The 24,251-nt window shown below is 42.2% G+C and overlaps 1 pseudogene; it reads left to right on the plus strand.

Annotated features, from left to right (window-relative positions):
• LOC142430549 (uncharacterized) lies at window positions 1-24,251 on the plus strand (annotated as a pseudogene).

Raw genomic sequence — 24,251 nt, forward strand, 5'->3', positions numbered from 1 at the left:
ATGGTGTATCTGGATATGAACAGCCTGAAACTCGAGTACATGCCTTTGTATTACTGTGCTACCAACACAGTGCAGAGAATTCAGATTCATCCAGGATACAAGCCACCCCTGCAGGGAGAAAACAGTCCCCAGGGGGCGCCCAGGACGCACAGAGCCCAGGCCTCAGGCCCAAGAGCAGGTGCAGATGAAGGTTCAGGGCTGCTTTCCTGTTGTGCTATCGGTATTCTTTCCATCTCTCAGAGATTGTCTGTGTTTTAATATTACAATGCAGTGCCTGTCCCTGATATTTTCTACATTAAGAAGTAGTATTGTAACAAGAAAACGTTCTCTATGGAGGAAAATTACTCAGCCAAGTGGACTTCAGGAGCAGGGTCCAGAAGAACTCAGAGAAACTTGGAGATTCAGATCTAATGAGATTTACTAAAGATGCAGTGATTGGGTGCTGCCAGAGGTTAGATTTTGAATTGGATCAGAAAGACAGGTTCTTCAAACTCTCCAAATGATGCCTGAAGAGAAAGACGATGATGTGCTGCGGAAAGGACAGACTGAGAGCAGAGGCTTCCACCGAATTCCCTGATAATGTCATTGAGTTCCAGGTTAGAGGTATGCAGGCGGCTAGATAGAGAATGAACCACATTAAAGCAGAATGTGGCTCCCATATGGCTCTAATCTTCGGTGAGAAGTGTGCAGGTCAGACTCCGCACTGGTCCGAAGTCTCTTTGTGTCTTTATCTATTTTCTGTGTCTGTTGTTCAGCACGATGATATGATTCAGGAATGTTTATGATTCCCAGTGCAAATCTGTTCACATTCTCAGTATTCCATTTTCATGGATAAGGACGCTCAGTACCACGGAAATGTCACTAACCAATGCTATTTTTAAATACAACGCAATCCCGAACCAAATGCCAACCTAATTCTTTAAAGAAATGGAAAAAATAATTACTCACCTCATATGGAGAATCATAGTATAATCAAGGAACCCCAAAATATTGAGAACCAGTTAGGGGGCCTCACACAAACAAGATATAAAACGATTACACAGCCACAGCAGTCAAAACAGCCTGTCACTCGTACAATGATAGGTTTGTTGACCAATGGAACAGAATAGAAAACTAATAAATAATCCATCCATATACAGGCAACTGAACGTCACCAAAAACCCAAGTAATTTTATAAATGAGAGCGACATTCTCTTCAACAATTTTGCCGGCACAATTGGATCGCCACCCTCAGAAGAATGAAAGACAACCGAAGCCTCAGCTCTTGTACAAAACAAGCACCAGATGATCAAGGACCTAATGCAAATCCCAGAGCTATAGAGACCATCTATAAGGAAGCAGAGACACATGTAAGTGCCCTATTGCAGGGCGTTCATACACTGTCAAGTATAGCAAAGAAATTACACACAAAGAAGACAACATGATGAAAGCGAACTACTAAATATCGACATTTGTACACTAGAAGAGTAAAAATAAAATCCAAGCAACAAATTAAAAAGCAAAAAAAAGCACTTGTAATTTTAAGCTGCAGTGTTGTATGTCTATTCCGTGGACAACAATGGACAACTGGAGCAAATATGATTGCATTTTTCTTGGAGCCATAGTTTCTATCATTTCCACCTTTCAGACCTTTGAGAGACACAGTGCACCTTGATTAAGTGACCGACCAAGCCTAACCCCAGGAGCTGGGGGACTGCAAAACAAACCTAGAACATCTGCATCTAGAGGAGCTCAATGTGTTGCTCCTTCAGAGTACAGGGAGAGCTCAGGAGCTCATGGAGAACATGTGTACCAAACCTGACAGGAAAATGATGTGCAGATGGATAATGTCATGAGGGTGACACTTAAGGAGACCCCTACTAACCACTGCTATGAAATTATCTGAGACGATCGTGGCAGTCAAATTCAGAGATGGCAGTGTTCTGAACTAGCGTGCAGCTACATCACGGTCTCAAGCTTAAACTGGTCAGACAAGCACCAAGAGCAGATGTTGAGATGGAGGTTTGGTGAAATGAACAGGATCAAGTGACACTATGTGAGTGTGCATATAAAAAGAGAACTGACTTAGTGATCTCCAAATGAAAAATGCTAGCATGTCCTATGCTTGAACTCCTGGATTTTAGTGAAACTGATGTGTCTTTATTTCAAAGGAATTGCTTATTCCCTTCAGCAAATTTTGGCCCAAAGAAGTCCAGGTGACCAACGCCTTGTGCTTGGATTTCCCCATTGTAAAATATGTATTAAGTCGGAGGTATACAGATATTCTAATTAATCAGTAAATGGATGATGTCAACACCAAGTCTGGGGAAAATGTTTTAAAATTTGTTAAGAGGAAAGAAATAAATTGGGATTGAGCAAAATAATAATCTATAAATTATCAAGGGCTCAGGAGGAAGGAGGGAGCTGGGAGGAAGGGGGGAAAAGAGGATCTGATGCAAAGGGCTTAAGTGGAGAGCAAATGCTTTGAAAAATGATGAGGGCAAAGAATGTACAGATGTGCTTTATACAATTGATGTATGTATATATATGGATTGTGATAAGAGTTGTATGTATGAGCCCCTAATAAAATGTTTAAAATAAATAAATAAATTGGGATTGAGCTTTAAAATTCCATGTTTAGAGATAGTGCCACAGCTCCTATAGTCAATAATATAAACATTTTTCCAAAATTAGGCAATACTTGAGTTTAGGGAATAAATTTAAGGTGAGACCCATGAGCAGTTGTGATGGGGCTGTGTGCAGAACACAAATGGAGAGGCTGTCTCTGGTTGGAGATGCTCACATGACCTCTGGGTAAGGGACATTTACAAAAGTGTCTGCGCTCATTCTCTAAATGTTGAGGATCAGTTGCATGGATAGACATAATGTTAATGATCAGTGCCTGTTGAGTCTCAAGAAAATGTCTTTTGGTTCAAGATTTAAAACACTGTTCTTGGCTTTTCTTCTTACTCTGATTATTTTCTCAAATGATTATTTTCTGTCTACTGCTCTACTGAATCTTTATACTTAAAATCAGGACTCAACTACTGATTTTGCATCATTTTGGATATTCCAACAAACAAAGATGCGTGTGTGTGTGTATTCAGAATCTTGCATTATTTTTAGAGGTTACAGAGTTAAAACATTATTTTGTCTGAAGTCCAACTTTTTCAGGTGGCATGTTCTTCCCCGAGACCTTATGACATTTGAATGTCTTTACTTGCACTGAGGTTGACCTCAGTCATGAGGCTCTGGGATGTAGTGTGCGTATTGTGTGTAAGAGCAGTGGAGCTGATGACCATGACCCAATGTTGGAAAAATCCTGGCTGAATAAGTTTAGTAGCAGGACAATTCCTACTGTAAACATTCTACCAGAGCTTCAGGTCAGATGTGCATAAAAAAATGCAAAGGTAGGAGTGGACCGTGTCCCTTCTACCCAGTGTTTGGTTTACCCTTTCCTGATCTTTGGAATTTGGACTCATCAGACCCCACCACCACGTGATTCATTTCCTCAAACTTTAATGAATTTCTGTTGGACGTTGCAGTGATTATTGGAACCCAGATTCATGAGGGGACCTCAAGGGAGGAGTGGGTGGGAAATGGAAATGAATGGCTTTACAGAAGAGTTGGACCTTTGGGACATTATCAACCCCAACTCTTTGGGACTAATCTGGTATTCCTACTTTTAAAAGAGGTTATTCCCACACAAGGAAAACTACTAAGGACTACAAGAAGGTTAATTAAGAGGTGTCAGGGTCTCCAGAAAAAATGAAGATGAGTTAGGGTCCAATTGACTCTATCCTGCCCACTGTCAGGGGCCCAAGACACATAGGAGCCCAAGGCAGGGTAGGGGCTATGAGGGGCTGGAAGTAGAGAACACTGAGCTCAGAAATTCTGGGCATTCTTTGACCTTTACCACATACCTCTCAGGAAAAACTTCTTTAATTTTAGAGTAACATGCATATGAGTTCAAACAAAGGGTGATTTCACAATGGGCTCCGAAGAAGGAGTGGAGTCTGATCTGTATCACTTTCTGCTTATAAGGCCAGGGCTCCCTCACATGAAAATTATTCTGCAGACACCAAGGTACAAACTAACCCTTGGTCTAGGAAAGCTAGACAGCTGTGGTCTAAAGATACTATTACTGTGTACTCTCCTGTGCCTGGTGACAGTTCCCCAAGGTGAGAGATTCAGATAGCCGCCCTGGGTCTATGGGGAAGGTTGTGACTTCAAGCGAGCAACAGGACAGTCTGATTTTGTTCGGGGCTTCCTGCTCCAAGTGCAGCTTCAGGAGTCGGGTCCAGGACTGGTGAAGCCCTCCCAGAAGCTCTCCCTCACCTGCTCTGTCTCTGGCTACTCCATCACAAGCAGTGGTTACTGCTGGAGCTGGATACGCCAGCCCTCAGGGAAGGGGCCGCAGTGGATGGCAGTGATATGCTCTAGTGGTGATACAAGTTATAACCCATCCTTTCAACTCCGACTATCCATCACCAGAGACACATAGAAGAATCAGTTCTCCCTGCAGCTGAGCTCCATGACTGCTGAGGACACGGCCGTGTATTACTGTGCAACGGATGGATTCAGTGAGGGGAAGTCAATGTGAGTCCAGACACAAACCTCCCTGCAGGGGAGAAACTGGGCAGCAGGGGGCGCGCAGGACTCACTGAGCACAGACATCCAGCCCTAGACAGACACAGATGAAAGACAGGGAGGATTAGTATTAGGTCTTCCTCTCACAGCTCTCAGCTTCCACATGGGGAAAGTTTTCCTTTTACTTATTCATTTTTCTCTAAATTTTCTTCTCACTGCAGCTGGAAAAGAAGAACTAGATTTCTCTGGTTGCAGTACAAATATTAAAAGTTACTGACACTTCATTATCATCCTATATGACCCATGTTCCTTCCTAAGAAACAAATTTTCATGGACATTCTCACCCTCTCTGTTACTCAAAATCTGTTGACAATGAAATGCAAGTATGTACAAAATAATGAGCTCAATCCATGATTTTAAATGCCCTGTTGTCACTGATCTATTACAACCCAAGGTCAGGTCTATCAAGAGTTGTCTATCTGCATTGCTCCTTTTCACTCTGCGTAGTGACTGACAAAGGTCCTCTGTGTCTGAGAGAATAATTGTGAAGACTTCAGGGGCTAACTTTGTGACATGTCCTTAGTGACACTGCTTGCTTTGCATTGTCTCCCTTTATGCAGAAACAAGTGTTCCAGGCATAGAGAGAGCCCTGACATTGGGAACAGGTGAACTGGAGTGACCTGTGTGTTTGAGGGGACTTGTTTCTGAAATCAATCATTGTGGTCACAGTGAAGGAAATGCTCATTAGAAGGACAGCTTTTGATTGTGCCCGGCTATCAAAAGAGATAGTGTCTGGGATCTTAAAGACTTGAAGATAAACAAGCGGCCATCTAGCTCAGAAGCAAAAAAGCCCACATGGAAGAAGCACACCAGCCAGTGCGATCACGAGTTGCCCAAGGGACCAGGTATAAGACATCATGCAAAAAAAATAAGAATATGTGTATGTGTGTGTGTGTGTGTATATGTATATATATGTATATATATATATATATACCATATTGAATGAAGGGGGAAGTGCAGAGTGGAGAACCAAGGCCCAAGTGTCAGCCACTGGAGATCCCCTCATAGAGGGGTTTAGGAGAGGAGATGGGTCAGTCAGGGTGCGAGGTAGTACCGATGAAGAGCACAGCTTTCCCCCAGACCCTGGATGCTTCCTCCCCCCAACTACCATGATCCGAGTTCTACCTTGCAGGGCTTGATAGGGCAGAGGTTGTACACTGGTACATATGAGGGCTGGAGGCACAGGGAATCCAGGGTGGATGATACCTTCAGGACCAAGGGTGTGAGGGGCGATGCTGGGAGAGTGTAGAGTGAGTGGGTTGGAAACGGGGAACTGATTACAGGGATCCACATGTGACCTCCTCCCTGGGAGAGGGATGGCAGAGAAGGAGGGAAAGGGAGACTCCGGATAGAGCAAGATATGACAAAATAACGATGTATAAATTACAAAGGGCACATGAGGGAGGGGGGAGTGGGGAGGGAGGGGAAAAAAAAGAGGACCTGATGCAAAGGGCTTAAGTGGAGAGCAAATGCTTTGAGAATGATTAGGGCAAAGAATGTACAGATGTGCTTTATACAATTGATGTATGTATATGTATGGACTGTGATAAGAGTTGTATGAGTCCCTAATAAAACGTTTAAAAAAAAAAGGACAGCTTTGATTCTAAAAAGAAGCAAGTGCACCCCAAGGGGAGGGCATGGCAGAGTAGTATCTCAGAGTTCTCTGTGGAATAGAAAACCGTCAATCTCTTCACATATTTCCAACATGTTATCAGGGGGCCAATTTCGGGAGAAGTACATCCTGTTTGGTAGAGTGTTAGCAAGGAAAAGGAATATGCTCAATTAGATTCACAGACAGAGTGGCGGCATAAATGGTCTCAAACAGGAACAAGAGTGAGGATGGTTCAGGACCTGGCAGTTTTTCTTTCTGTTCTTTTGTCTATTGCGTCATTATGAGTAAGAACTGAATCAAAGGCAACTAACAACATGTCTGATGGCGTGAGGTGCAGAAAATTGAAATTAATTTTGTTCAGTCAAATGTAATTACCTAAAATAATAATATATTGCACCATATTTTAAAAATTTAAAAACTTAAAATTATTTATCAATTTAAATTCAATGAATATATTATTCAAAATTAAGTATGGCTATCAAACAAGTAGGAAAAGAAAGTGTAATAAATAAATAATAAAGACTATATATACACTGCATACAAATTCACTATCCTTGGTGGTATGGTGGATTTTACATTGGGATACTAAGTGGAAGATCAGGAGTTTGAACCCATCATTCACTCCAAGGGAGAAGGATAGGGCTGCTTGCTCCCCCAAAGACTTACAGTGTCAGAAACCCAAAGGAGCAGCTCTACTCTGTCCTAGAGGGCCACTCACTAGGAAATGTCCGTGCCGCGGGACATTAACAACGTGGATACCTGAAAGAGGGGCTGGGAATGAAGATGGGCAAGGGCGCGAGAAATGGAGGCAAGACAGGAATCTGATCAAGCCTCATTTATTGGGCTGAGAGCAGATGTTTAAATAGCCAGCAAAGGCGGGCACCATTACATCCCATGTAAAATAAGGTACAGTTGAGTTAGCCAATAGTCGTGCATCTCCAAATAAGGCGAACAGGTAAGTATGCTAACGAAGCATATCTGGTGCCTGTGGGGGGAGATGCCATCAGTCATGTATTGACCAATGAGCATAGCAGCTGCTAGTGAAAGCGCACCAATCCTAGCAAGGGTCAAGGCAGCCACCCTCTGGCGGGAAAGATACAAAGGGCAGTAAAATCTCAGGGCAGTTTGTATGGCAGTAAACTGAGAGTAAATTCATAAAGGTCATACATAGCTCAAATCCAGGGTGGGGGGACACGCAGTTCCCTACAAGGAGATGCAATTCACTTGTTGCCATTGGGTTATGGTAACTGAGTTTCTCAATGTGTGTCCTATTTTTGTTCCTTATTTCCATTAATTTGTTTTCTGCATATTCTGTATTTTGCATAATTATATTTAATATTATTGTCAGGATTTGTTCTTATTATTCTCTTGTCTATATCATATCCTACACTGTGTTTTAATTTTGCCATCTTTTTCTACACCTCTATCTATCTATCTATCTATCTATTTATCTATCTATCTATTTATTTTAAAATCATTTTCTTGGGGGCCCGTACAACTCTTATCACAATACGTACATTCATCCATCGTGTCAAGCACATTTGTAGCCATCATCATTCTCAAAATATTTCCTTTTTACTTGAGCCTTTGGCATCAGCTCCTCGTTTTCCACTTCCCTCCCTGCCCCACCCCACTACAAAACCTTGATTAATTATTATTATTTTGTCAGGGGAAACGATCACAAGGATCTACATATAACCCCTTCTCAGGGTGATGGACAACAGACACGTGGGTCAAGGGAGATGTTGTGTAAGAGATACTACCTTTTATAATACCATTTATAATATATTTATTACCATGGTAATGGTATTCCATTAAAATTTTATTTTTACTCTTTACACTTTACCAGGTAGATTTATTAAAAGAAAACAAAAACATTTTTCCTTTCAGATGTATTGCCCCCTTCTTTTGTAGTTTAAGGTCATCTTCACAGCATATTTCTGTTAAACTAATGTCTGCGTTCAGTAGATTCTCAAATCTACTGTCCCGCTCAGATGAATGTGCAAGTCACCCATCCTAATGTGTATTCAGCAGTGAAGTTCTATGGAACATTCCACAGTTAGAATGAACCAGAGACTATTGTAACTTGCTAACTGCCCCACAACCTCCTCCCAGGTTTCCCAGACCCATGACCACAAAGTGCCAAGTGCCATGTGTGTCAGGAATGGGGCCACTGGGCACAGGACTGCCCTAGTTGGAACAGGCTGCCCAAGGGCCATGACACACCGGCAAGCAAGCTGGCCACCAGGGTGTCCCCTGTCCTATGGCAGATAGCCAAGAGGGAGGGGCCCACAGGCCAGTAATCAGCTGCTCATTTAAGATCGGCCCGGCCTGTCCAGTGAAGCAGCAGGAGAGCTGTAGCGGGTTTGGAACCACTGGTGAACAGTCAATGTGGCAGCAAGGTGAAACCGGGGAAACTGTTGCACCCAGACCCCTCCAAAGTGGGTCACAAGCACACCTGAGGGCTGTTGGGGGTGCTTCGCTGCCACCTCAGGACAGATTAGTGTTCCACAGAAAACCCTACCTCAGACCTATCACAGTCTTTCAGCCAATAAATGTTTTTACACCATTCCTGTGTTTAAAGTGAACTAGCCCCCATGCCTGTCAGCCCTAAGATTTCCTTTCTAAACTTCCTGTGACACTCACCTCTATCTCCAAGGGCACTGCCATCTCAAAACCTAACCCCTGTGTCACCTAAACTGTCCACTTGTCTGTTTCTCCTAGAAGTGCTCAGGTTACTAATGTCTCTGAGCCACGTGTGCCAGCTTCAGGACCAGCAGCTCCAGGACCACCCCAACCTCCTCCATCAGGGGCCCTGAGTGGACAACCCCTTCCCACAGAATAGGAAGGGTGTGGCCTCAAAGCCCCACTTTGTTCCCCATTTTCCAGCAGGAAGTAGCTAGAGATGTTATGGCCCAGTACCCCCAATGATTTGGGTCCACACTTCTTCATTGGGGAGATGTTAGGTAGCTAGTGGTAGAAACCTGGGGTTGTCCCTCTACAGGCCAAGGCCTCCCTTCCCCCCTTACAGGCAGTTGGAAGCCCTCAAGGATAGAGGGCATGCACCCATTCAGGTCTTGGTGACAGGAAGCCAGTGCACTTGGGAGGGTCCCAATCTAGGCCAGCTGAGCTTAATTCAGCCAATGGGGTCATCCAGTACCGTGACCACGGCTCCCAGGGGAGGGCCCTTGAAAAGGCAGAATCTGAAGCCACCTCCCTCTTTTCCAGAAGCTCTTTGACTTGCTGTGAGTTTCTCTGGCCTCAGGTTTCCACACGTGCATGTGCCCCGAGGGTGCCTGTGTAAAACCTGAAACTTCTATCCTTTAAAAAAAAATCTCACGTGGATCACAGACCAGGCTTCCACATAAATTCTTTCTCTTGGGAAGCCAAGGACTGAGGCATTTCTCTCCTGAGAAACTGAACAGTTGTCCTGAATGTTATAAATGGGCCCTTCCTCACTGAATCCAGACACTCTCTGATGACCTGCTCAGAATCATGCAACTCCACACAAATAGGGGAAGGACATCCAAATTCACCCCTTTATATGTTAATTCACCTCATTATGTTATTAACCTCATTCATCTCATTATATGTTAATGAGATCTACCCTAGTCCTTAGACTATAGCTGTGAAGGCGAAGCTCCAACCCCAGCATTCTCAGGTGTCTCCACTCAGTGATCAATACTGAAAACCTGGACTCACCATGGAGTCTGTGCTGGCCTGGGTTTTCTTTGTAGCTCTTCTCACAGGTCATTACATAGAGAGCACACATTTGTGAGTATGAGTGAGAGACACAGTGCCTATGTGTGATGGTTTCCCTGACCAGGGTGTCCTGTCTCTGCGGTTTCAGGTCCAATGTAATGTGCAGCTGGTGGAGGCAGCTCCCCTGATTTCCCTGGCCTGAGCATGTGCTCATCTGTCAGCTCAAGCACAGAGATCAGACGAGGAAACTAATAGAACATCTATCAATCAGTCCTGAGTGCAGAGAGGATGAGCATTATTACTGCTGTGGAAATAGTGTGTGAGAAACAGTGAAGGAACGTCACTGGGAGCTCAGACACAAATGTCTCTGAAGGGACACAGAGTATATGGGACCCAGGGATCACAGTCTCCCTCTTGATAGAAGATGCAAAGGGACCTTGAGAGGATGTCTTTAATTAGAGAGCTCCTCTTTCTGCAGACACCATCTGTCCCACAGATTTCTCCATTCTTGTACTTGTACATGTGTGGACATTTGTGCTTGTATCTGATGCCCTAGGTATGTATTTCTGCGTGTGTGAATGTGCGGGTAGCAGTCAGTGTGTGTTATTCTATGTGTAATAATATGTATTAATGTCTTTTTTTATAATGCCAATATATTTGTGTTTTTTTCTAAGTTTGAAACATGTTATACAGGTATGTTAAAGTATGTTTCTCTATGGTATTATTGTGGGTGTTTCTTATATGTATGTTTGTTAGTGTACGTTCTGATGTGTGGAAATTGATGTATGTATGGATGTTAGTATGCACATTAGTATATGTGGTGTGCTAATGCACCTTAGTATACATTTCCAAATCAGTGTGTGCGCTAGCTATTGGGTATTACAATGTAAGCTTGTGTGTTTGTGTGAGCATGCATGTCACTGTGTACATATATATATATATATGCATCAGTGTTTTTGTATAGGCCTTTATCTGTCATTATGCATTTTATTTCATTTGTACTAAAATGACTTTAATAATATAGTAGGTGTTTTTGTAGCAATTGTACAACACTGCTTTATGTGATTGAGCTATGGAATGTTATGATATCTGTAAGAGATCCCAATAAAACACTAAGAGCTAAGTAAATAAAAATATATACATAACAGCTCTTAGTGTTTCCTCATCAATCTGATACTTTTCAAAATCAATCACCTATGCTTGAACAGTCTGTCTGATCATTATAACTTTATGGTATTCTCTCCCTTGTATTTTTAAATATTTCCCTGATGACTAAATCATCATGGGTGCTCATTTTTATGTGTACACCTCAATTAAACTTAACAGTGTATAACACATGTACACGTCGAAACACACATTAAAGCTCTCTCTCCTGCATTGAGAGGAGATCAGGTGGATCTTTATTATAATAAAAGCATTTGTCATTGGAAGTGAATGGGCCCTACTCATTGTCATTACTCAGGTAAGGAGAGAAGGCACCACCTACTAAACATGGTGACTTTGTGCAAGCTTATTTCTATTCCCCACCCTTAGGCTCTTGTGAGAAAAATGATAATTTACCCATGGCTAGAAACACAAAGTAACCCAAGGTTTCAATGTAGATATAGTATACTGGTGGTGTTTGATGTTATATTATGTCAACCTTGCAAAAGATTGTCCATGAATAGGCTTGATGGACAGCTGTAGTGGTTGTGAAAATTAGCTGTAACTTGGTCATTTCTCCCCAAATGTGGACTTCCATGTTCACTGAGTAAAAAGTGGACTTTTGTCCACTGTAGAAGTTTGGTGTGGTACTTTTTGTTGTAGATGAGATAGCTACATCTTTATGAGTTTTGTAACTAAGGAAAGTAACAACAAGTATAGATGCATATTTCTTAGCAAGCATGCTTTGTGTGTTTCGTTTCCCCCTGTGCACATGTATCACAGAAAGTTAATAATGAAAGAGAAATGGCACCATCATCTGACATCGATCATCACTCCATCTTTGGATAGTAGTAGTTGGTTTTCTTTATGAAAGTCAATGTTTTCTTTCAGTGATAACTAATAAGGAAATCTATCAAGTCTATTATTCCCTATCAATTGTGTCCATAAATGGAAGTAGACCAGGCTTCAAAGTCCCAAGATACTGAATCATTAATTGAGTCAAAGATGTTGAAAGTGAGTTAGATTTGAGCACAATTAAGAACAGTCAATGAAGTCCCTAATAAAATGTAAAAAAAGAAAAGAGGACGAAAAAAAAAAGAAAATGATTAGGGCAAAGAATGTACAGATGTGCTTTATACAATTGATGTATGTATATGTATGGACTATGATAAGAGTTGTATGAGCCCCTAATAAATTGGTTTTTTTAAAAAAAGAACAGTCAATGAACTAGTTAACTAATTTAAACATCTTATTGTGCAATCAAAAAGAGCCCTGATGGCTCAGTTGTTACACATTGAGTGACTAATCCTAAAACTGTCCGTTTCAAACCACCAGCCACTCCCATAGTGAACTACAATCTGGGAAACTGACAGGAGCAATTCTACCCTCATCTGCAGAGTCGCTTTTGAGTCAAACAGCCTGAGTTTGGTTTAGCTTTTGTGAAATCAAGATGCATGAATAATTATTAGTCAGTGGAATACAAAAATTAGAAACAACAGGGAGGGGATAGCAGTTAGAAAATATACCTTTGATATGAGAAATGAAGTTGGGGGGCTCACATGACAGAATTCTTAAAGGCCAACCATCTTTTCATCACAAACATCTTTTTGGAACTACAAAACAGTTGACTATGCATATGCACTTTTCCAGATGGAACACACTTAAATCAACATAATGTGAAAAGAGATGACTGAGAAGCTCAATATTAACCACTGAAATGGGGCCAGGGAACAAATTTGGATCAGACAATCTATTGCTCAGGTGCAAGTTTGAAGCTGAAACAATATTTGAAATAAGTCCATGGGAGTAAAAATATGACGTTGAGCATAACTTAGAGAACACCTGAATAAGAGATTTCATGTAATTAGTATGAATGACAGAATAATTGATGAACTGTGGAATGACAACAAGAACATCATACATGAAAAAACAAAAGCTCATTAAAAAGATATAAATGAAAGAAAAGACTCAACTGGATCAAGAGGATCTTAACCCTGCTCTTGATGAGAGAGTAGCTAAGGCAATTGGAAGAAATGATGAAATAAAGGAGCTGAACAGAAAATGTCAAAGGAGACCTGGAGATGACAAAGGAAAGTGTTATAACAAAATGTGTAAAGACCTAAAGTTAGAAAATCCAAAAGGAAGAATATACCTAGCATATCTTAATTTAAAGAACTAAAGGAAAAAATTCAAATTTGGAGTTGCAACATTGAATGATTCTATCAGCAGACTATTGACCAATGCAGGAAATATCAAAAGAAGATGTGGAGAAAACACAGAATCACTGTACCAAAAAGAACTAGCTGACATTCGAACATTTGCAGGAATAGTATATGATCAAAATTCAATTAGACTGAAGGAAGAAGTCCAAGCTGCACTGAAAGCAGCATTAGTCAAAAATAAGGCCCTGGGGATTTATGGAATAGCAATTGAAATGTTTCTGAAAGTTGATGAAGTTCTAAAAGCACTCACTCTACCCTGCCAAGAAATTTAGATAACAGCTACTAGACCACGAGAAGAAATTAGTATCTGTGTCCATTCCAAAGAAAAATGACCCAACAAAATACACAATGTGCTGAACAATATCACTGATATGACATGTAAATACCATTTTACTGAGGATAATTCAACAGTGGTTGTCATAGTATATTGACATGGAGCTGTGAAAAATCAGATTGATTCAAAAGAGGATATAAAATATGGATTCTCATAGTTTTGTTAGCTATATCTTAGCTGAAACAAGTGATATCAGAAAGATGTTTACTTGCATTTTTTTACTATGCCCAGGCATTCAACTGTATTGATTACAAAAACGTATGGAGAGCTTTGAAAAGATTGGGAATTCCAAAACCCTCAGACAGAACCAGTATATGGATCAAGAGGTAGTTGTGTGAACAGGGACAGAGAATACTGCATAGTTTAAAATCAGGAAAGGTGTACTTCAAGTTTGAATCCTATAGCTATACTGATTAAAGCTATGGGCAGAGCTAATAGTAATACACAGAGAAGTTGGATTATATGAAGTAGCACTATCTACTAACATGATAAATAGTGAAAGGATAAAAGTTTTCAATGATTCCATCTGTCTTGAATCCATGATCAATACTCATGGAAGCAACAGTAAGAAGATCAAAAAACAACATATTGCATTGGATATATCTACTGCATAAGACCTCTTTAAAGAGAATGTTACTTAAAGTACCATAGTGTACCTGACCCAAATCATGGTATTTGTAGTTGTCTGAAATGGCAAAGGAGCCTCGTGGAGAAGTGGTAATACATTGGACTGCTAATCGAAAATTCAACAATTCGAAATAACCAGTAGCACCAAGGAATAACTTAAGAGTTTCCGCTCCTGAAATGAGTTACCATCTCAGAAACCAACAGGGCCAGTTCTCCCTTGTGCTATGATACAAGAATATGAGTTGAACTCATATTTCACATCACTATGCATTGGAATAAACTTGATAGCAATGATAAAATGCATTTTTAAAATTGGAGTAAGGAGGACGGCAGAATAAGTAGTTTGTTTGAATTATGGTGTTGGTGAAGAATATTCAAAGTATCATGAATGGCCAGAAGAGCAAACAAATCTGTCTTTAAAAAAATCACTTTATTGGGGGTTTGTACAGCTCTTATCACAATCCATCCATCTATCCATTGTGTCAAGCACTTTTGTACATTTGTTTCCCTCATCATTCTAAAAACATTTGCTTTCTACTTGAGCTCTTGGTATGTGATCCTCATTTTCCCCTCCATCCCTGCTCACCCCTCCCCCATGACCCCTTGATAATCTATAAATTATTATTTCTTTGTCATATCTTACACTGTCCAACGTCACCCACATCTCCATTGTCAGTCCCCAGGGGGGGAGGTTATATGTACATCCTTGTCATCTATTCCCACTTTCTCCCTCACCGTCCCTCCACCCTCCTGGTATCGCCACGCTCACCAATATTCCTGAGGGGTTCATCTGTCCTGGATTCCCTTTGTTTCCAGTTCCTCTCTGTACCAGTGTACACCCTCCAGTCCAGCCAGATTTGTAAGGTAGAATTGGGATCATGATAGTGTGGGGCAGGAAGCATTCAAGAACTAGAGGAAAACTGTATGTTTCATCAAGGCCTGAAGATAAACAAGTGGCCATCTAGCTGAGAAACAACAAAACCCACATGGAAGAAGCACACCAGCCTGTCCCGACTCCGTTGCTGATGACAAAGCGGGTTCATCAGCAAACGTGGTGAAGAAAGCGGATGGTGTCTGGCTATCAAAAGATATCGAGTCTGGGGTTCTGTAGGCTGGAAGATAAGCAAGTGGCCCTCTAACTGAGAAACAACAAATCCCACATGGAAAAACACACTAGTCTGTGAGATACAAGGTATCGAAGGGATCAGGTATTAGGTATCAAAGACCCCCCCAAAAAATCATAGCATTGTGAATGAGGGGAGTGTGGTGGGGGGACCCTGGGCCCATCTGTGGTAAATTGAACAAATGTGCCATGTAAGAAGTGAAGCACAGCCAGAACAATTTTTAGAGGCAAAGATGGAGACACATTGTTTCACATACTTTGGACTTGTTATAAGAAAGACCAGGCCTTAAAAAGGACATCATGCTTGGTAACCTGGAGGGGCAGCAGAAAAGAGGGAGGCCCTCAAGATTATTGATTAACACCGTGTCTGCAACAATGGTCTCTGAGACAGTTGGTTTATTGTGCCAACCTGACTAATAAACACATGCGGGTTAATTAAGGGTAGGGGATACTGTCTCAGTGAGCCTTGCCTTTCTAGTTCTCAGGTTTCTTGCTTTCTGATGGTTGAACCAGGGTGCAGCTGCCTTAGCCAGTTCCCTGCTTCAGCTGGCAAAACTCACTTCTACAAGACATCCGCAAGGAGAAACTGCATGGACTGATGCTGATGCAGCCCTGGGTGCAGGAGCAGCCATGTGGAGACCCCTGCCAGCGCTGAGATGCTTACACATTCCCTAATTCGGCTTTCCTCCTGCAATCAGCGTCATAGTGTGTTTGGTGAGATGGAGGACTTTGTAGATTGGTGTCAGACATACGGGTTAATGTTGGATTTCTGGGTTTGGGCAGCACTGGATTGGGAAGTTTTCTTAATGTGCACTAAACCTTTATATACAACTTTCTCTTATACATGAGTTTCTGTGAATTTGTTTCTCTAAAGTACCCAGACTAAAACAGTCTCAAACACATCTACAATTCTGAGCATGGTGGAGGATGGGGAAGTGTTTCATTCTGCTGTACATTGGCTGTCTATGAGCTGGACTTGAAGGCACCAAACAAAAACCGCATTCATGGTTTTCCACTATTGGAATAAACCTCCTCAGCAATAGAGCCATGTTTAACCCCCAAACCCATGTCCATCCATTGAATATTTACCAACACATAGCACTTCTAACTTGGGCTTTCTGGGACTGTCTCTCTTTATGGGATCAGACAGCCTCATATTCCTCCCATGAATGTGCTGGTGGGATTGAAATATTGACCTTGAGGTTAGCAGCCCATTGTTTCATACCACACATCATTAGAGTTTTGAATGATTGCAGAGCAGTGGATTCTTTACATCACTATTTGGAAGAAAGGTCAAAAGCATAAAATTTCAGCACAATAAAGTTCTACAATATCATCGTGCTCAGGCAGAAGGGCCAATTTAGAGTAGCAGAGCGTTGTGTGGCTCTAAAAGGTCCTATTTCTCCACATTTTTGTGGCATGGTCATCAATTCCACTGCACTGTCAAAACGATGTGGGGGTGCATATGCTGTCAGCAAACTATTCCTCTGTGTGATACCTCTATGTCGCGCGCCAGGTCTCACCAGCAAGAAAAGACGCACCACAACAGGATTCTTCCACAAGCATTTAATTTTTCATTATGCGGTAAAAGACCTTGAAACCCCAGACTACTGCTGCTTATATATGCTCTATGGGGACGTGCTGTGCCTTGATTGGTGCATTTGCCAAAACCTCATGCATAGATTGGTGAGTTCGCCAGAACCGTCGTTTGCATACTCCAGGGTGGAGTTATGACTACGTCATCTCAGCATCGCGCATGCGCTAAGTGGTTGTTTACCACTTAGTTGGACCACCGCCCTGACTTCCCGGCGCCATCTAGTAATGGCAGCGAGAGTTGCGGCTACCCACATCACGAGAGCTGTGGCTTCCCACATCTCGCGAGAGCTACGGCTTCCCACATCTCCTCCTTTCTTTTTTATTTTAAGCCTAATCCATCGATCAATTCCAGAGCCTCCAGCAGCTCCAAAAGATCAAGATGGATATAAAGTCCATCGATCCATCCCGGAGCCTCCAGCAGCCCCAGGAGATCAAGATGGATATAAAAACCCAAATCTGGTCACCCTGATGTGTGCAATGAGCAAAGCTCCACATGGTGCAAGGGCTGACCAAGATCCAATTTCTGTCACTCTTCCCAGTGCAATGGGACAATTCCCTTGGGGTGCAAGAGCTGACAACTTATGGGGGTTAATTTTCTCTTAACAAAGAAAGCCAAAGATCATGGGAACCACCGCGCTCAATCGCTAAGAGCGCCTGCGTGATGATGACTTTGTCACGTTTCTGCTGGGCTTTAAGCTTGCAGAGCAACCATAGCAACAACACTCCTCCACAGCACATTATTGCAGCAAATGTAAACACCCCCACCCACTCTTTAAAGTAGGAAAAGGCAGTAGAAAGCCAAGAAGTAAAATCTCCAACAGTTATGGGTTTCATTCTTATGCCATTAAGAGTCGTAATCTGCATCCGGAGTTGTTCTTGAAGTTCTTCCAGCTCAGCTGTCCATTGTCCTGTAAGATACTGGGATATATTCTTGCTGCTAAAAGAAGACTCATTCAAGAATTTTAAAGGTGTTATGCACAAATTAGGTGTTGAAGAAACACAACTTAATTGCACCATGCTCGTAAGAGTATCCACTTGTTGTTGTAATAAATCAACTCTCTGGTTCACGAACAGTAAACCAGACATTAATCGAGCATCCAATTTATGGACTGTAGATAAAGCTTCTGATGTAGATTGCGTAATATTTTTAATGACATTTGCTGTCATTACTTGATTGGACATAGCCAATCCTGCTGTAACCGCTGCTGCAGCTGAGATAGTAATAGCTGTAATAATTGCTGCGGTAATGCCAAAATCTCTTTTATATCTATAAAGTGTAGCAATAGGAAAAGTATTGGGATCTGCTTCAACCGGTACAGGTATCATAGTGGGAATCTTTACTATCAAGGCAAATGGCTCAGAGCCATTCCAACATTCAGCAAGCTAACACTGACTGCTAAAACTATTACATGAAGCTTCCCAAAATGTATCATTTGCATGACTAATGTTGAATGTTAACAGAAAGAAAAATGGGGGCTGGACACAAACAGGTGATGACTGAAATTGCACTCTTGATATATTAACCATAGTATTTACTTTCAGCCTCTTTGTAGTGGTATTGTATACACCGGTGACATTGTATAAAGTATCATTAATTCCAAACATTTTTGCAAAAGGAGTCACTATTGTAGATGCTCCACGTTGATTATATAATATCCATTCATACCACGGCCAAGTATTATCAGGACCAGTGATATTAATACTGCTATTCCATTTTGCTTTACCTAAAGCTGGAGTCATATCAAAACCTGGTATAATAGGTTTGTTCCGATAGTTTGGAGACTGACATTGAGTAAAAGAAGGCGGAAAACCTTTTTCAGGTAAACAACTAGGTAATATGACACATCTGGTCACATTAGGTGGCACTACTGATCCATTAATGGGCCCAGAGGGCCTAGATCCCTCACGAATCATCATGAGTGTTGTTATATTTACACCTTTTCCTTTCTCAGAGGTGCCACTTCCACCTGTAGCACCTTGTGCAACTTTCATAAGGGTGGATATAATATTATTAACTGCAGAGTCTCCAGAAGGATCCACCCAATTGACTAAAGACCCATTTCTTACATGTATACAAGGTGCACTAGTATTAATGGTGGTAAAACACAAAATATATGCCAATGTAAAATTGCTTGCATTATATACTTTAGGAGGCTCCCCTCTAGGTGTAATACATGGTATTCCCAAATCACATTGCGTTGATAAGAATAAGGGTAATATTGACGCATTCGAGTGTATGGGAATAGGTACAGGCCAAGTTTTAGCTATAGCCCATAAAGAAATTCCTTTAACTATTGGGGTCCATATTACCATCAGTATCAGCAACATTATTAGGTTGATCATCGTCTTCTTCATTCTTCCTGCTCCCACGATCTTCATCCTCCTTTATTAGTCTCACCAGTCTCTCTGGCACCCAGATGGGGTTTTCTTCTTTCTGTGGAAAAACACAAATTGCTCCCCTGGACCTGATTAATATGGGGTCCGGGCCATACCATTTATTATCCAATACATTTTTCCATCGGGCCATTTCCTTTGGTGGCTTTGGCCATTGTCCATGTCTGTCTGCAGCTGATTGGCCTTTCTCATCCAAATTAAGAAAAAATTAGAGTAAAAAGAGTTAAAGATAAGGCCATTCTAGGGGTAGTGACCATCACGGCCTCTATTCCCCCTTTTTGTTTTAATAAATATTGTTTTAAAGTACGATGACACCGTTCCACAATTCCTTGCCCTTGGGGATTGTACGGCAAGCCCGTGAGGTGTTTTACTTGCATTTGCAAGCAAAACTGTCGGAACATGGTGGAAGTATATGCAGGCCCATTATCCGTTTTTAATATGGTGGGCTTTCCCCATGCACTCCAAGCCTCTAAGCAATGTTGAATTACTTGGCTGGATTTTTCCCCCGTTAGGGGTGTTGCATGTACAATTCCCAGAACTGGTGTCCACTGACACATGCACGTACTGCAACTTTCCAAAAGCAGATATGTGGGTAACGTCCATTTGCCAGATGTCAAGAGGACGGACGCCTCGAGGATTTACTCCAACTGAAGGTTTAGAAATAAATTCTGCACACTTGGCACATTGCAACACAATAGTACAAGCCTCTGCGCGAGTAATTGAAAACTTAATGCGTAGAGTGGCAGCAGGCACATGATACAGCTCATGAAAATCTTTAGCAAGTTCAAAATTGGATTTAGTTAACACAGGAAAAGCTCTTGTAGCTTGATCAGCCAAATCATTACTTTTCACCATGGGTCCCGGAAGCAAGCTATGAGCACGTATATGCTGAATATAAAATGGGTGTTTTCCTTGCAAAATACATTTTCTAATTTGAGACAATATGTCTGCTACCTTGCTAGATTGCTTAATGTAGCCAGCAATTTCCAGCTTAGATACTGCGTTGACAACGTAATGGGAGTCAGATATGATGTTAATTGGTTCCGTGAATTTCTTAAAAACTTCTAAGACCACCAAACATTCTACTAATTGAGGTGCATTAGCTAAAAATTGTAATGTAGTCACTAGATTGTTTATCACATAACATCCTTTACCTGATTTAGAGCCATCTGTATAAATGTCTAAAGCTTCCTTAATGGGGTTGTTAACAGTGACACGGGGAAAAATTACTGGATGTGCAGTCACAAACTGCAACAAAGAATGTTTAGGATAATGGTTGTCTATTAGTCCATTAAAACTGCATTTAAAAATTGCCCACTCATCTGTAGTGGCACACAGTGTAGCAACTTGCTCACTAGTATATGAGACAATCACACTGCTCAAAAACTAGCTGCTCAATGAGAGGCATGGCTGTGTCTTGATCTCCAAAAATTTTTCCTGCTGCTTCCAACATTCATGCCACAAATTCTGAAAAAGGTTCAGTAGGTCCCTGTACAATTTTTGTTAAGTTGCCTCTAACCTCTCCTTGATTAGGTAAAGTTCTCCATGCCTTGCTTTCAGCAGAATTTATTTGCTGATATACTTGCAATGGATATGCTGTCTGATTATTAACCCATCTTCCTTGGCCTGTAAGCATTTCAAAATCCCATGCTGGCTGCCCTGCCGCAGCATTTTCTCTAGCCTGAGCTGTTAATAAATCCTGCCATAAAGATTTCCATTCCAGGTACTGTCCTGTAGTCAATACTGCTTTTGTTACAAATGTCCAATCGGCAGGAGTCATAGCTTGACTCGTAAGCCTTTCAATTAAAGATTGAGTATAATTTGCACTTACTCCATAAGCTCTCACAGCTTCAGCTAAGTCCTTTACTTGCTTGTGTTCTACGGGTGTATGATAACGAGCGTTATTCTGATCCTCAAATACTGGATACATTTGTTGAATTTCTCTACGGATATTGGGTGGGCAAAAGGAATAGCCACACCCTTTTTGCTTTTCTTCCTTATAAGGAGGTGGTGCTGATGGGCTCACAGCTGACTTCCGCATAGCACTATACCGCCCTCTTTCGGCCGCTTTTAGTGCATCATGCCGACCTTCCTCATAGCGAGCAGCTATCTCCTCTAACTGCTCCTCCTCCTCCTCTGATATTTCCAAGAGTTCTAGTTCTCACCACGGATTTAAAGACTCCGAATGGCGGGCACGGTCTAGTTCTTGCCACGGATATAAAGGCTCCGAATGGTGAGTACGGTTCTTCTTCTGTTGATCAACTTCCTCCCCTAATTCTACCTGCGCAGTTTCTTCTGTTTGGGCATGCCTTTCCCGAGTCTCCTTGCACTCGCCCCGAGCCTCTTTGGACTCGCCCCGAGCCTCCTTGGACTCGCCCCGAGCCTCTTTGGACTCGCCCCGAGCCTCTTTGGACTCGCCCCGAGCCTCTTTGGACTCGCCCTGAGCCTCTTTGGACTCGCCCCGAGCCTCTTTGGACTCGTCCCGTTCTGTTTCTGACATGCTTTCCTGAACGTCCTCCAAAGCCTGCTGTCCCTGCTGTAATGACTGTCTCCACTCTTTATCCTCAATACATGCTTTTATTAACTTCCAGATGGGTCTAGTTCCAGGTTTCAATTTCCCTTCTTTTGCAGCTCGGTCTACATCCCAGCCCAGTTTGTTCCAACTCGCCAAAGTTAGAGAACCTGTAGATACAAACCACGGTGCTATCTCATCCACATTTGTTACAAACTTACGCAGCGTCGGCTCTGAAATTTTTAATCCTCTCTTCCTTAATAAAGCATCAAGCGCTGTAACCATGGTGTTTATTGCTACGTTCCCCATATTCCCTACTTATGTAGACAAGAATTTAACACACAGGTTCACACAGTTTTATTTGCAAGATAAGAAGCAGCAGGCTGTCCACCGTTGAAACCGAAAGTGAAAGTATTAGAATGCATACAACAGTTTGCAGCTCTAGCAATCATTCAGGCTCATGTCTCTCAGAACTTACCTCTATAATTCCGTGTGGTTCTGAATCCTCCCTGGTGGGGGTCTCCGCTCGTGCCTTAGATGATCGTAAATTCCCGGGTTCTTGGCACCAATTGTCGCGCGCCAGGTCTCACCAGCAAGAAAAGATGCACCACAACAGGATTCTTCCACAAGCATTTAATTTTTCATTATGCGGTAAAAGACCTTGAAACCCCAGACTACTGCTGCTTATATATGCTCTATGGGAACATGCTGTGCCTTGATTGGTGCATTTGCCAAAACCTCATGCATAGATTGGTGAGTTCGCCAGAACCGTCGTTTGCATACTCCAGGGTGGAGTTATGACTACGTCATCTCAGCATCGCGCATGCGCTAAGTGGTTGTTTACCACTTAGTTGGACCACCGCCCTGACTTCCCGGCGCCATCTAGTAATGGCAGCGAGAGTTGCGGCTACCCACATCACGAGAGCTGTGGCTTCCCACATCTCGCGAGAGCTACGGCTTCCCACACCTCTATTCTAGTTCTTTGTCTTGTCTAATCTCAGAATGGGGAAGGGAAGCAGACAGGTGACAATCACTCTCATATGGGGTCATTGAACCCAATCACATTGTGGACTCCCTTCTCATGAACTGTTCACACAGAAATGCAGGCTTGAGTGCAAGCCCACTCAGAAGAACACATCAGTGGGACACATATTTGTCCTGGATCATTTACACAGTAGATTTAGAGTCTTCCAAAATGTATTCGGCCTATTGGCTCCTTTTCATTAAGAAGAAGGAGGAGGAGGAGGACAAGAAGGGATTATTTAGTAGTGGTTTAAAATGTAAAACTTTAGTATTGTATCTGATACCACATGATAACGTGTAGGCATCTGCTTGTGCAACACCCCTGGATCACTCCAGCATCCCTGGAGGGTGATATCACTCACTTAGGAAAATATTGATTTATATCATTGCTAGGTCAACTCTTTCACGTCACAAGATCTTCTCCAGTTTTCTTATCACAGAGAAGCTCTAAGAGCATTTTGGAATAACTTCAAGTCTTCTAGGGTACACCTTCATAATTCTTGAAGACAGAAATGACACCAATCTACTCGAATATCTTAGCACACTCTTCTAGAGCAAGAGTTACAGGGCCTGGTGTACTGCATTCTAAGAGAGGATACAGCATGTTTTATCCAGAAACCAGCAAACTTCACTGCATCTAAAATCTCCTAAAACGTTGTGGTTTTAGACCCTGAACCTGCAATGGGCAGGGTCTATTTCAGGGAGAATGAGGAATGGAATTCTACACTTCTGTTTTATTGAACTTACTCCTCTACTGTACCCTGAGACCAGGGTCCACTGTATTGAGTCAAGACCTTTTTAAATGAGAATGCAAATCTCCACAAACCCCACCCTCTCCCAGTTTGAAAAGCTGGTTCCAGACCCAGCATCAGTGACTCCTGAGCTCCACCATGGACACTCTCTGTCTCACTCCCCTGCTGTTAACCATGCCTTCCTGTGAGTGCTCTTAGTGTGTGTGTGTGGGATCCCATAGGGACTAAATCCTCCTATTCTCATCTTAACTTCACTTCTTGTGCTTTTTTCACAGGGTTCTTTCCCACGTTACCCTGAAAGAGTCTGGACCTGGGCTCATCAAATCCACACAGACCCTTTCTCTGACCTGCACTGTCTCTGGGTTCTCACTGAGCACTAGTAATATGGGTGTTGGCTGGATCCGTCAGCCTCCAGGGAAGGCACTGGAGTGGCTTGCAAACATATGGTGGGATGATGATAAGTATTACAACCCATCTCTGAAGAGCCGGCTGACAGTCTCAAAAGACTCTTCCAAAAACCAGGTGCTTCTAACGATCACCAACATGGACCCGGTAGACACAGCCACATATTATTGTGTATGA

Source organism: Tenrec ecaudatus, chromosome 17, assembly GCF_050624435.1.
Source record: "Tenrec ecaudatus isolate mTenEca1 chromosome 17, mTenEca1.hap1, whole genome shotgun sequence".
NCBI lineage: Eukaryota > Metazoa > Chordata > Mammalia > Afrosoricida > Tenrecidae > Tenrec > Tenrec ecaudatus.